Genomic DNA, 15,807 nt, shown 5'->3' on the forward strand with positions numbered 1-15,807 from the left:
TGCAAAAAAGGAAAAGAAATTGTATTTGGCCTGCCTGTGTCAGTCCTAAGGTCTCCGTGTACGTGTGTGCTGCGTGGACAACGTACAAAAATCAGACGCAACCAGCTACGGTTTACTGCAGGCTTGCGCCATTGTCTTTCCTGACTGGCAAATACCTGCTCTGCCAGAGTTAATAACTCTGCTACACTAAAGTTGTGACACTTTTTCAGGGCCACACCACAGTTATTAAACGTATTGTTCATTGAATATCCGCAGTGGGGCCCTCCCTTTGCAAAAAAGCGAATTCAATTAATTATATTTGGCCTGCCTGTGTCAGTCCTAAGGTCTCCGTGTACGTGTGTGCTGCGTGGAGAACGTACAAAAATCAGACGCAACCAGCTACGGTTTACTGCAGGCTTGCGCCATTGTCTTTCCTGACTGGCAAATACCTGCTCTGCCAGAGTTAATAACTCTGCTACACTAAAGTTGTGTGTCACTTTTTCAGGGCCACACTACAGTTCTAAAAGTTATTGTTCATTGAATATACGCAGTGGGTCCTTCCCTTTGCAAAAAAGGAAAAGAAATGATATTTGGCCTGCCTGTGTCAGTCCTAAGGTCTCCGTGTACGTGTGTGCTGCGTGGAGAACGTACAAAAATCAGACGCAACCAGCTACGGTTTACTGCAGTCTTGCGCAATTGTCTTTCCTGACTGGGAAATCAAATCACTGGTAATACAGCATGCTGAGGGGTAGGGGTAGGCCTAGAGGATGTGGACGCGGCCGAGGACGCGGAGGGCCAAGTGAGGGTGTGGGCACAGGCCGAGCCAGTGCGGTGGCCAGGGGTAGAGGCAGGGCCAGACCGAATAATCCACCAACTGTTTCCCAAAGCGCCCCCTCGCGCCATGCCACCCTGCACAGGTCAAGGTGCTCTACGGTGTGGCAGTTTTTCACAGAGACGCCTGAAGACCGACGAACAGTGGTGTGCAACCTTTGTCGCGCCAAGATCAGCTGGGGAGGCACCACCAACAGCATGCGCAGGCATATGATGGCCAAGCACCCCACAAGGTGGGACGATGCCCGTTCAACGCCTCGTGTTTGCACCACTGCCTCTCCCCCTGTGCCCCTAGCTGCCACTGAGATCCAACCCCCCTCTGAGGACACAGGCACTACCGTCTCCTGGCCTGCACCCACACCCTCACCTCTGCTGTGCTCGGCCCCATCCACCAATGTCTCTCAGCGCACCGTCCAGCCATCGCTAGTGCAAGTGTTGGAGTGCAAGCGCAAGTACGCCGCCACAAACCCGCACGCTCAAGCGTTAAACGTGCACATAGCCATATTTATCAGCCTGGAGATGCTGCCGTATAGAGTTGTGGAAACGGAGGCTTTCAAAAGCATGATGGCGGCGGCTGCCCCGCGCTACTCGGTTCCCAGTCGCCACTACTTTTCCCGATGTGCCGTCCCAGGCCTGCACGACCACGTCTCCCGCAACATTGTACGCGCCCTCACCAACGCGGTTACTGCCAAGGTCCACTTAACAATGGACACGTGGACAAGCACAGGCGGGCAGTGCCACTATATCTCCCTGACGGCACATTGGGTGAATTTAGTGGAGGCTGGGACAGAGTCAGAGCCTGGGACCGCTCACGTCCTACCCACCCCCAGAATTGCGGGCCACAGCTCGGTGGTGGTATCTGCGGCGGTGTATGCTTCCTCCACTAAAGCACCTTCCTCCTCCTCCTCCTCCAACGCAACCTCTGTCTCGCAATCAAGATGTGTCAGCAGTACGTCGCCAGCAGTCGGTGTCACGCGGCGTGGCAGCACAGCGGTGGGCAAGCGTCAGCAGGCCGTGCTGAAACTACTCAGCTTAGGAGATAGGAGGCACACAGCCCACGAACTGCTGCAGGTCAGAGCAGACCGACCGTTGGCTTGCGCCGCTGAGCCTCCAACCGGGCATGGTCGTGTGTGACAACGGCCGTAAGCTGGTGGCGGCTCTGCAGCTCGGCAGCCTCACGCACGTGCCATGCCTGGCCCATGTCTTTAATTTGGTGGTTCAGCGCTTTCTGAAAAGCTACCCACGCTTGTCAGACCTGCTCGGAAAGGTGCGCCAGCTCTGCGCACATTTCCGCAAATCCCACACGCACGCTGCCACCCTGCGGACACTGCAACATAGGTTTAATCTGCCAGTGCACCGACTGCTGTGCGACGTGCCCACACAGTGGAACTCTACGCTCCACATGTTGGCCAGACTCTATGAGCAGCGTAGAGCTATAGTGGAATACCAACTTCAACTTGCGCGGCGCAGTGGGAGTCAGCCTCCTCAATTATTTACAGAAGAGTGGCCCTGGTTGGCAGCCATCTGTCAGGTCCTTGGAACATTTGAGGAGTCTACCCAGGTGGTGAGCGGCGATGCTGCAATCATTAGCGTCACCATTCCTCTGCTATGCATCTTGAGAAGTTCCCTGCAAAGCATAAAGGCAGACGCTTTGCGCTCGGAAACAGAGCCGGGGGAAGACAGTATGTCGCTGGATAGTCAGAGCACCCGCCTGTCTATATCTCAGCGCGTTGAGGAGGAGGAGCATGAGGAGGATGAGGAGGAGGGGGAAGAGACAGCTTGGCCCACTGCTGAGGGTACAGATGCTGCTGGGCTGTCATCCTTTCAGCGTGTATGGCCTGAGGAGGAAGAAGAGGAGGAGGATCCTGAAAGTGATCTTCCTAGTGAGGACAGCCATGTGTTGCGTACAGGTACTCTGGCACACATGGCGGACTTCATGTTAGGATGCCTTTCTCGTGACCCTCGCGTTACACGCATTCTGGCCACTACAGATTACTGGGTGTACACATTGCTCGACCCAAGGTATAAGGAGAACTTTTCCACTCTGATTCCCGAAGAGGAAAGGGGTTCGAGAGTGATGCTATACCACAGGGCGCTGGTGGACAAACTGATGGTAAACTTCCCATCCGACAGCGCTAGTGGCAGAAGGCGCAGTTCCGAAGGCCAGGTAGCAGGGGAGGCGCAGAGATCAGGCAGCATGTACAGCGCAGGTAGGGGAACATTCTCCAAGGCCTTTGCCAGCATTATGGCTCCCCAGCAAGACTGTGTCACCGCTCCCCAGTCAAGGCTGAGTCGGCGGGAGCACTGTAAAAGGATGGTGAGGGAGTACATAGCCGATCGCACGACCGTCCTCCGTGACGCCTCTGCCCCCTACAACTACTGGGTGTCGAAGCTGGACACGTGGCCTGAACTCGCGCTGTATGCCCTGGAGGTGCTTGCTTGTCCTGCGGCTAGTGTCTTGTCAGAGAGTGTGTTTAGTGTGGCTGGGGGAATCATCACGGATAAGCGTACCCACCTGTCAACCGACAGTGCCGACAGGCTAATACTCATCAAGATGAACAAAGCCTGGATTTCCCCAGACTTCTCTTCTCCACCAGCGGACAGCAGCGATACGTAAGCAATACGTAGGCTGCACCCGCGGATGGAAGCTACGTTCTCTCTCACCATCCAAAACGGGGACATTTCTGCTTCATCAATCTGTGTCTAATATTCCTCCTCCTCCTCCTGCTCCTCCTCCTGAAACCTCACGTAATCACGCTGAACGGGCAATTTTTCTTAGGGCCACAAGGCTCACTCATATAATTTTTCTAAACAATTTTAATATGTTTCAATGCTCTTAAAAGCGTTGAAACTTTAACTTGAACCAATTTTTCGTTAAACTGGGCTGCCTCCAGGCCTAGTTACCACTTAAGCCACATTAACCAAAGCGACTAATGGGTTTCACCTGCCCTCTTGGTTGGCCATGGCCAATTTTTTGGATGTACATTAGTACTGTTGATAACGCAATTTTTGTGGGCCCTCGCCTACAGTGTAATCAAATGAATTTTTAGCCCACCTGCATTACAGCTGATGTTACATCCGCTGTGTTGGGCAATGCAATGGGATATTTTTATGTACCGCCGGTGGGTTCCAGGGAGCCACCCATGCTGTAGGTGCACACGGAGTTTAACCTACATCTGTCCACTTGTAAAGAACCCCAGTCTGACTGAGGCATGCAGTGTGGGCCGAAGCCCACCTGTATTAAGCATGACATTACTACCTCAGCTGTGTTGGGCAATGCAATGGGATATTTCTATGTACCGCCGGTGGCTTCCTGGCACCCACCCATGCTGTGGGTCCACAGGGAATTATAAATGCATCTGTTTCCACTTGTAAAGAACCCCAGTCTGACTGGGGCATGCAGTGTGGGCCGAAGCCCACCTGCATTAAGCACGACATTACTACCTCAGCTGTGTTGGGCAATGCAATGGGATATTTCTATGTACCGCCAGTGGCTTCCTGGCACCCACCCATGCTGTGGGTCCACAGGGAATTATAAATGCATCTGTTTCCACTTGTAAAGAACCCCAGTCTGACTGGGGCATGCAGTGTGGGCCGAAGCCCACCTGCATTAAGCACGACATTACTACCTCAGCTGTGTTGGGCAATGCAATGGGATATTTCTATGTACCGCCGGTGGCTTCCTGGCACCCACCCATGCTGTGGGTCCACAGGGAATTATAAATGCATCTGTTTCCACTTGTAAAGAACCCCAGTCTGACTGGGGCATGCAGTGTGGGCCGAAGCCCACCTGCATTAAACATGACATTACTACCTCAGCTGTGATGGGCAATGCAATGGGATATTTTTATGTTCCGCCGGTGGGTTCCAGGGAGCCACCCATGCTGTAGGTGCACACGGAGTTTAACCTACATCTGTCCACTTGTAAAGAACCCCAGTCTGACTGGGGCATGCAGTGTGGGCTGAAGCCCACCTGCATTAAGCACGACATTACTACCTCAGCTGTGTTGGGCAATGCAATGGGATATTTCTATGTACCGCCGGTGGCTTCCTGGCACCCACCCATGCTGTGGGTCCACAGGGAATTATAAATGCATCTGTTTCCACTTGTAAAGAACCCCAGTCTGACTGGGGCATGCAGTGTGGGCCGAAGCCCACCTGCATTAAACATGACATTACTACCTCAGCTGTGATGGGCAATGCAATGGGATATTTTTATGTTCCGCCGGTGGGTTCCAGGGAGCCACCCATGTTGTCGGTCCACAGGGACTTCACAATAGGGAGTTGTACCTGCCTGTGTCTATGAATTAAAAACCGCGGTCTGACTAGGGCATGCAGACACCTTGACAGAATGAATAGTGTGTGGCACATAGGTTCCCCATTGCTATGCCCACGTGTGCAGCTCCTAATGGCGGTGGCACAGGATTATATTTCTCATTGCTTCTGTACAGCATTGTGGGCTATCGCCCCGCCCCTTTTAAAGAGGGTCGCTGCCTAGCCGTGCCAACCCTCTGCAGTGTGTGCCTGCGGTTCCTCCTCATGGCGGACACACTTCTAAATAGACATGAGTGTGGCGTGGCATGAGGGCAGCTGAAGGCTGCGCAGGGACACTTTGGTGTGCGCTGTGGGGGGGAGGGGGGGCGGTTGGGCAGCATGTAAGCCAGGAGAAGTGGCAGTGGAGTGTCATGCAGGCAGTGATTGTGCTTTGTTGGAGGTAGTGTGGTGCTTAGCTAAGGTATGCCATGCTAATGAGGGCTTTTCAGAAGTAAAAGTTTTTGGGAGGGGGGGGCCCCACTCTTGCCGCTATTGTGGCTTAATAGTGGGACCTGTGAACTTGAGATGCAGCCCAACATGTAGCCCCTCGCCTGCCCTGTCCATTGCTGTGTCGTTCCCATCACTTTCTTGAATTGCCCAGATTTTCACACAAGGAAACCTTAGCGAGCATCAGCGAAATACAAAAATGCTCGGGTCGCCCATTGACTTCAATGGGGTTCGTTATTCGAAACGAACCCTCGAGCATCGCGAAAAGTTCGTTCCGAGTAACGAGCACCCGAGCATTTTGGTGCTCGCTCATCTCTACCCTGGATCATTACTCTTCCACCTCTTCATATTAGCTCATCGGTATCAGAAAAACTGATCTTGTTGTTTGCAGCAACCAAATATCTGAACTCTGATTGCTATGGATATAAAGGGCACTTTGATAGGGTGGTACATGAGCCCCATAGAACAGCAGGTACAAACATGTATAATATGAACAACCAGACTGGGACAGAACATTTCTTGGGAGCGGTGGGTTTGGGTGGGAAGGTGATCAGTTTGCAGTCTTTGTAGATTGGTCTGCACGGATTCTGTAGACTTGTTGCGTCGATGACGATCTCTGATGAGAAATCACTTTTAAAATTGCTGACTCCAACAACCATCAGAATAAAGGGCTCCAGGTAGTCATCACAGAAAAGCAGAGATTCCTGAGAATGTGTCATCATGTTGCTGTCAGGAGCTACACACAAATTATGCACAATATAAAGTCCATTATCTGCTCTTCAAAGAGTGATTGCAGCTCCAGAGTAGATACATACATTGATAGAAAAGAGCTGAATTCACTGAGCACACCAACGTGTTGTGTGATTAAGGATAGGGCCACATGCAGATCGCAAAAAAATCCAGCCTTGGAGGATAATTTTTTGCAAGTTATAGGCCGCAAGAACTTGTGAGTTGTGCCGAAACCCCATTGACATTAATGACAATGGAAGTGGAAGGGTTACACGGCGATCTTTGGTCATGTGACTTATGCCATTGTGTAACCCTAGCCTTAATATGAAAAACTTGCTTAGCTCTGCTACGTCTCTACACAACAATCAAGTTTTTGTATCCCTGGGGGTTATGGCGACTTATTACCTATAAGAGAGAACAAAAAGTCTTTACAACCCCCATATCTGACCGCAGCCTATTGTGTGTGTATAAAGGCTAGGCCTCCAGTGACCATCTATAATGTATGCATGCATGGATATACTCACATACCCAGGAGGACCCAACTGTTGACTGCTGAGCACACAGCAATTCCCACCTGCCAAGCAAGTAAAGTACTTTTACACAGATTGTCCAATAATTGGGCCATGTAAGAAGTACAACAATCAACAAACAAGTGAACGCTCATTTGTTGGCTGATCGCTGACATTCAGCAAGCATAGCACTTCTCACTGGTCACCTGTACATCTTCATGTGTGAGCGAAGAAATGCACACATGGTCTGTGAGAACGAACAATTAAACTAATGATCATCTCCATACCAGTAAAACTCAGCTTGTGTAAAACTCAAGTATATGAATGTTGATCAACCTGCTTAGGGATTGGCACTTGTTAGACCAGGTCAAGAATTAGTCCAATGTAAAAGGACTCCAACCATCTAGGATTGGCAAAACCAGTTAGTCGGACATTACTAAGGAACCAATGTAAGGCTGCATTCCCACGAACGTATATCGGCTCGGTTTTCACGCCGAGCCTATATAAGTTGTTCTCCTTTGCAGGGGGGGAGGATGGAAGAGCCAGGAGTAGGAATTGAGCTCCCGCCCCCTCTCTGCCTCCTCTCCGCCCCTCTGCACTATTTGCAATGGGGAGAGGCGGGCCGGGGGTGGGGCTAATTCTCCACACTTAGCCACGCCCATGGCCCGCCTCTCCCCATTGCAAATAGTGCAGAGGGGCGGAGAGGAGGCAGAGAGGGGGCGGGAGCTCAGTTCCTGCTCCTGGCTCTTCCATCCTCCCCCCCCCCTGCACACGAGGACAAAGTATATAGGCTTGGCGTGAAAACTGAGCCGATATACGTTCGTCTGAATGCAGCCTTGATGACTATTAGGCAGAAAGGTGCCATTGGATCTGTGCATTTAATGATAAGTATACTATATATACCCTCAGTAATGAGGGTTAGGTATCTCACCTTGTGCTTAAGTTCAATTTAGGTTCAGATGAGATCATCCTAACAAGATCCCTGATTATCTGCTCCGGTAACAGCTGGCCCGACGACGGTATCCGATTGGCTTGCACAGAAATGGAGGGAAGAAGAGGAGCAAAATTGATGGCCTATTAACAGCAGCTGATTGGCTGGGTGAAAAACTGTGGGATGGAGCTGTTCTATAAGAACCCTAAAGATCAGTGATACAGCAGCAGTTTAAAAATCCAAGTCAAAGTTCCCCCCATCGTCCCTTGCCTTCGGTTTACATCGTCACGGTATTTGATTAAGAGGGTGGTTTGGATGGTATTAATTGATTGGTTGGGATGGGGACTTGAGTTGATAGGACTAAGTCTTCATTTAATTTATTACAAAGTTGATGGTGGTATAGGGGCTGGAGTTGGTAGGACGACACAAATAACTTTAAGTTATATTGTTACTTGTGTCGTGTGACCAAGTATTGGTTTGAAGTACTACATGGAGATTGATGATATTGGTTTATAGGAGGAAAACTCCCCAACTGAACCCTTTAATTAAACACTGCAGCAGTTAGTTTAATTGTATGTCAATAACGAATAGGATCCCATGAGAATCAAAGAGTTTTTGTATCAATCTGGATATGCAGTACATGGACTGAAAGTTATGATTGTGAAAAACTGTGTGGTACTCTAATGTACCTTCGAAGGGTGATCATTTTGCTTCTGCCCCTCCAAATAGAGACCTTGAGAAAAATGTGATCATTCTTTTTGGAGATTCTTTAGCCCCCACTGCATCTTTGTGATGAGTTGTTGAAAGATGTTTGGTAATGTTTCCCTTGCTACTATGTGTGACCAAAAATCGTTACACAATGGATATCATAGTCACTCTTTGTCCTGGCCCTTTCAATTAATGGAAATTTGGCTTACAACTGTGTACTAAATTTGGATTAATATGGCATGTTCACACTGTGGCACAGTATAGTATCTTGAATAAAACACTCACTTAATCTGCAATAGCAAATCAAAGTCTGTTTAAGGGTATGTTAACGTGTGGCGGACATGCTGCAGAATGTCCACAGCGGATAATTCAGCAGCCAATTACACAGCATTTCCACATCCAAAAACAACCAAAATCTGTACCATTGGTGTGGATTTTCACTGGAAATTAACTGCGGGTACTACGCCCCCTCACCTCCTCCGAAGATTTCCTGCTGTCAGCGCTCCCCGGCGTATGGTTCCCAGTGGCCTCACCTTACCAATGGAACCACAACTGACCAGGCCACTGGGAACCAGAAGCTGTGAAGCGCTGATAGCAGGAAGCCTTCATAGGAGGCGAGGGGAGATCCGTATAGTATGAAATCAGTCAAAATCTGCACCAATGGTATGGATTTTGACTGTTTTTTGGATGCGGAATTTGCTGTGTAAATTTCCGCTGCTGACACCCTGCATTTCCACCATATGTAAACATACCTTAAGTCAGCTTGAGGTATGCTGCCACGTGTAGTGTCCTCAATAGTTATAGTGTCCCCTATATCAACCCCAGCACTAATAGTGACCACCCACAGTGGCCTCAATAGTTATAGTGTCCCCTATATTGGTCCCAGTAGTAATAGTGACCCGCTTCCACAGTGGCCTTAATAGTTATAGTGTCCCCTATATCGACAACAGTAGTAATAGTGACTCCCACAGTAGTCCCAGTAGTAATAGTGCTCCCCCTAAGACCGATATACTTACCTCCTCTTTGTCTTCAAAGTGCTACTGCTCCTCTAATCGGCACTGCTGCGGATGGAAGTGTGTGTGCCTGGATTCCTCTTCTTTCTCCTCTCCTCCTATGGAACTAAGGAGGAGAGGTCATGGGAGGAGGAACCCAGGTGCACACACTGCCGTCAGTATGTGCACCTCTAGCAGTGCCACTGAGTGATTACCAGCGGAGGACCCATGGCACCACAGCTGGTAATCCCTTTCACGGTGACCACTCATTCCGAAAGTGTGACACAAATCCCAAAAGCAGGACAAAAGCAGGACAAAAGCGCGGCAAAGGGTCCCAAAGTGGGATTTACCTGCCTAAATCGGGACATCTGGTCACCTTACATTAAAGCAAACCAAAGATGGCCACACCAGATTCTCAGACTACCTCGTACACACTGCTAATATACATTAGTCTAAGATACTACACCTGCTTTGATTAGCCAGTGTTGACCACATGAGCAGTACTGGCCAATCAGAGCAGCCAATAGTGTCTTAGACTACCGATGCATACTAATACACAATGTACATCAGGTAATCAGAAAAGTGCTATCCTTGTTTTTTCAGGCCCAGAGGGTCACTTTAAAGCCACTGAAATGTTGTAATGACTTGCTTAGAGACCTCTGCTTGTTGATTGGTCATTATGTTGTATATGATATACTGGATTGAAGGTTCTGGAACTCCTGATTAAATCATCTGCATAAGTACCACAGAGGAGGTTTTCAAGGATCTGACAGCCCTTTTAGAAGAGTAAATAAAAAATTGACAATGAGTTTACATTTCAGTACATTCCACTTCCATTTTCTAGTACATAGGGGGCCAACTGGTCCTCTTTAACGGTTATTTTTAAAAAAGAGGCCTCAATGATAACTTTCAGTATCAAGTGTGGTATCAATCAATGAAGAAAGAACAAGTCAGTTTCCCTCTCTGGGTCAGTTCTCACATATCTGTTCTTGGAATGTCCAGCTACATTTTCCAGCCCTCCCGCCAATCTTCTGCAAGATACATGAGTGCATCAGAATATGTTTAATATGGGAAGTTTTATTATTTTAACAGCATTAATGCAATAATTATTAAAACAGCATTAATCCAAAAGTCTGCAAAGATAATTTATATGTAGCAGAAACATAAATCAATATTCATATGTGGAATCACTTATCAGCTGTTTCCTCCAAGAGCTCTATAGATGTGTAGGTGGAGGAAATGAGTCAGCAGCTGCATAGAATAGAGTTTGGAAAGTTACAAGAAATCCGATTTTTATTGAGCATTGTGTCCCCTGGAAAAGGGATTACAAATGAATCTAGCTAGAAAACATAAATAGTTAATTATAATATTGGTTATATACTGTGAGGCTGCGCCCCATACAATTACTGGAGATTTAATGTTATATGATACTTATTTAATAAGTGCCTGTGTAATGTTTCCTAGTGTGCTACAGTCCTAGACAGGATTATTGCCCAACCCGTGTTGAATCTTCCTCCCCTGAGATTCACAAAGTGAATGTCTCCTAAAATGTTGACAGAAAAGATATCAGACTTTAAAGGGAACCTGTCAGCACTTTGAGCCCCATAAACTATGACTTCTCAGGGCATGGCGCTGGATGGGGAGACTCGGTGAGTATAACAAGCAGCTCCCCAGACTCCCCGTTCCCTCACCTTTGAGCCCCATAACATAGTTTATGAATAGAGATGAGCGAGTATACTCGCTAAAGGCAATTGCTCGAGCGAGCATTGCCTTTAGCGAGTATCTCCCCCGCTCGAGACTGCAGGTTCGGGTGCCGGCGCGGGAGAGCGGTGAGTAGCGGCAGTCAGCAGGAGGGAGCGGGGGGAAGAGAGGGAGAGAGAGATCTCCCCTCCGTTCCGCCCCGCTCTCCCCCGCAGCTCTGTGCCCGCTGCCGGCACCCGAACCTGCAGTCTCGAGCGGGGGAGATACTCGCTAAAGGCAATGCTCGCTCGAGCAATTGCCTTTAGCGAGTATACTGGCTCATCTATATTTATGAACGTTTCCATAAATACACTCACAGCAGCGTATTTAAGATGTGAAGAGCCACATAATCAGACTGTTGCGTGCATCATATTACTGAAATATTTGCGCACACAGGGCGAGTTCACAAACACGCGTGGCACTTCCTTTCTGTGAAATTGATTGGCCTTTAAAACCTCAAAAAGTTCAGCTATCTTCTTTTCCTGCATTTGCGCAGTGTCACACCCTTTCCCTTGCGTATTTGCGCACCTGCTGTAGATTTCTATGGGGCCTTTGCTGCACACAATACAGAAAAATAGAGCAGGTCCTATTTTTTCACGCATGCATGAAATGTGCAGGCAAAACACACTTATGAGAATAAGCCTATTTAAATTAATGGGTTCTATTCTCTATGTTTACCGTGCACTGATTTTGCGTGAGCAAAAATGTGTGCAAACTCGCTCATGTGAAGGAGCCCTTAAGGTCCCATTGGAAACAATGGGTGAGGTGTTCATAGGAAATGCTAAAATAAAGAACATGCTGCGATTTTTATCCTCGCTGCAAGAGAGAAAAAATTGCTCATGTGAATCATGAGTTGTCGCCAGTGTGAATGTAGCCTTACGTGCAGAAATTGCCACTGAAAACTCACTATGGATTTTCCATGTAACCATAACCACAGTCCAGATTCAGCTGGGCTTATGCCCATTTACACGCATATTTGTGTGACAGACAATGCGTTTTTTGCATGAGCCTCTCTGTTTGTTCCTGCACATTTGCACATGCGAAAGAAACACTCAACCAGGGTCCCAACCATTGAAAAGGCCAATTAGTGTAATTAGTTTCATATTTTCTATTTCCCTCTGCAAACGCGCAGAAAAATAGAACTTGAATTTGTTTTTGCACAATGGAGTTACGCATGCTGGGCCTTAATGTCTACACAGATCTTGCATACTGATTTGCATACTTACAAGTCTTTATACCTGCTATTGTACACTTAGGATCTATTCACACTCAACATGCAGTGCACATTTGATGCACGCACCAGGAAATGCCGCCAGCGCATACATTAAACAAGTCCATGAACTTTTACGGGCCCAACAGATGTTAACAGAGTGTCCTGTTGGCATCTGCCAGGCTGATCTACATTTTGCTTAGCTTGATTGAAAACCGCAGCCTTCGCTTTCCCGTGCAGCTGCTCGACAACAAGAAAAGTAAGCACAAGGTATATATATACATATATATATATATATATATATATATATATATATACATATATATATATATATATATAAATACACACACACACACATATATATATGTGTATATGTATATATGTCCCTTACAATGTGTACAGTTGCATACGTGCAGGATATATTTTTAGTATATACAGTGGTTTACGTTTTCCACTGCAAGGTAGTGTGAAAACACCCTAATTTGAGATAGGGAAAGCTATGTTCCTCAGAATGCAGTGCAGCAAAGAGCATTGAAAAAAAATCGAAGTTCAGTTAGAGCTGTGCCTGTGAATAAGCTTTCTGCTGGTACCAATAGCAACATGAGGAAGCTGAAAGCGTCTATGGACTATAGTAAAGGCCGGATCAATGCAACTATTCACAAAGTTGCTAAACTTTTCACACTTAATATTTAGGTATAATTTAAGCAACATGATGTAATTTCATGTTCAAAGGTGAACAAATGCCTAAATAGCTGTATTTTAGATGGGACAATCAGGGAAATCATACTTAAAGCCTTCAGTATTTTTCCACTAATGAGTGCTGCAAACATTATCTCTTTATCATTCCTCAGAAGAGGGCTTTGTTGCGGAGTACCTAATTACTGGATCATTAGCTGCATGAAAATATTGAGCTGCTAAACAACTGAGAAAGTTTTTAACAAGGCAGCGATTCAGCTGTTACAGTAGGTTTCTTACACATGAAGAGTTGACAGTCTGAGGAGCTGAAACAAACTGGGGTAGATTTTTCTAGATAGAAGATTAGGGTGACTAATTAGCTTTGATATCGACTGTCTTACGTCACAGACACTGCTGGCAGCGTACAGAAAGCGGAGGATTTCTGCAGAGTTGTGATGTGGCTCGTTTTTTATGTAGCTGTTATTTATATAGCACCGTCAGGTTAGCTGGCGATTTACATGGCACAATAATTGGGGTAATACATTGTTACAATTACAGAAGACAATGTGCTACAGACGCAGGAAAGCTGGGCTCACAAGATACATTGGGAAGGAGGCCTACACATACGAGATCATAGCCTGTAAATGTAGTTGGACACAATTGCTTTTTCAATAATTTTTTTATTGGATTTTACAGTAAACAATAAAGAATAAAAAAGTTGACATATTTGTTGTGTTAGAATACAATTTTTTAAACACTAGGAATAACGCCTAGGCGGAGCCTTTTACATTCCTTAATGTCATGTTGTCTCTCATTCCGTAGAAGGGCCATCATCACTGCCCCACCATTACTTCCAGTCCTGGTTGCCAAAGGGAAGAAGGCTGCAGTCAAGACCAAGAGCTGAATTGTAAATTTCCTGACATTTTAAAGGGGTATTTACTAGAGATGAGCGAACGTACTCGTCCGAGCTTGATACTCGTTCGAGTATTAGCGTGTTCGAGATGCTCGTTACTCGTAACGAGCACCACGCGATGTTCGGGTTACTTTCACTTTCATCTCTGAGACGTTAGCGCTCTTTTCTGGCCAATAGAAAGACAGGGAAGGCATTACAACTTCCCCCTGCGATGTTCAAGCCCTATACCACCCCCCTGCAGTGAGTGGCTGGCGAGATCAGGTGTCACCCGAGTACATAAATCGGCCCCTCCCGCGGCTCGCCACAGATGCATTCTGACAGAGATCAGGGAAAGTGCTGCTGCTATAGGGAGAGCGTTAGGAGTTATTTTAGGCTTCAAGAACCCCAACGGTCCTTCTTAGGGCCACATCTGACCGTGTGCAGTACTGTTGAGGCTGCTTTTAGCAGTGTTGCACAATTTTTTTTTTTGTATATCGGCCATGCAGAGCATTGCGTCCGCAGTCTGCAGTCATTGTACAGAGTATAGGGGCAGTACTGGTGAGGCAGGGAAAGAGATATTCAGGCTATATAGGCAGTGGGCTTTTTCCAAAAAATTGATCGCCGTCATCCCGCCAGAGGGAAACAGTATACATAATATTATACGCTGCCTACAGTATCTATCTGCTGGGGGTTGTAGTCCTAATTAATACGCAGCTAAGCGTTACAGCACGCTTGCGCAAAATTGTTTCCTGGATCTGCTGTCTCTGTTACATGATCGCCGTCATCCCGCCAGAGGGAAAGAGTATACATAATATTATACGCTGCCTACAGTATCTATCTGCTGGGGGTTGTAGTCCTAATTAATATGCAGCTAAGCGTTACAGCAGGCTTGCGCAAAATTGTTTCCTGGATCTGCTGTCTCTGTTACATGATCGCCGTCATCCCGCCAGAGGGAAAGAGTATACATAATATTATACGCTGCCTACAGTATCTGTCTGCTGTATCAGCTCAGCATTTAAAAAAAATAGAAGCAAAATACTTAAGGCGTACCACTGGCCTTTGGCCCCTTGACTGCTTCTGCGCTGTGAATTCCACTAGCTCAGTCATACGCACCTATGTCTCACTACAGGCGTACGCAAAATTGTTTCCTGGCTCTGCTGTGCGTTCCGTAAGGGAAGTCAGCCTCCAACCACAGGCCAATAAGCGGCACATTTAATTACAGCGTTCTGTTTCTGCACTACTGGTAATACAGCATGCTGAGGGGTAGGGGTAGGCCTAGAGGACGTGGACGAGGGCGAGGACGCGGAGGCGCAAGTCAGGGTGTGGGCACAGGCCGAGCTCCTGATCCAGGTGTATCGCAGCCGACTGCTGCGGGATTAGGAGAGAGGCACGTTTCTGGCGTCCCCACATTCATCTCACAATTAATGGGTCCACGCGGTAGACCTTTATTAGAAAATGAGCAGTGTGAGCAGGTCCTGTCGTGGATGGCAGAAAGTGCATCCAGCAATCTATCGACCACCCAGAGTTCTGCGCCGTCCACTGCTGCAACTCTGAATCCTCTGGCTGCTGCTCCTCCTTCCTCCAAGCCTCCTCACTCCATTACAATGACACATTCTGAGGAGCAGGCAGACTCCCAGGAACTGTTCCCGGGCCCCTGCCCAGAATGGCCAGCAATGGTTCCTCTCCCACTGGAGGAGTTTGTCGTGACCGATGCCCAACCTTTGGAAAGTTCCCGGGGTCCGGGGGATGAGGCTGGGGACTTCCAGCAACTGTCTCAAGAGCTTTCAGTGGGTGAGGAGGACGATGACGATGAGACACAGTTGTCTATCACTCAGGTAGTAGTAATTGGA

General features: G+C 47.6%; 1 non-coding gene across 1 annotated transcript; it reads right to left on the reverse strand.

Annotated features, from left to right (window-relative positions):
- Positions 1-6,212: 6,212 nt before the first annotated feature.
- LOC136613711 (small nucleolar RNA MBII-202) lies at positions 6,213-6,292 on the reverse strand. The gene has a single exon (XR_010790934.1). It is a non-coding gene; the product is annotated as a small nucleolar RNA MBII-202 (small nucleolar RNA).
- Positions 6,293-15,807: the final 9,515 nt, after the last annotated feature.

Source organism: Eleutherodactylus coqui, chromosome 2 (assembly GCF_035609145.1).
Source record: "Eleutherodactylus coqui strain aEleCoq1 chromosome 2, aEleCoq1.hap1, whole genome shotgun sequence".
In the NCBI taxonomy this organism is placed as follows: domain Eukaryota; kingdom Metazoa; phylum Chordata; class Amphibia; order Anura; family Eleutherodactylidae; genus Eleutherodactylus; species Eleutherodactylus coqui.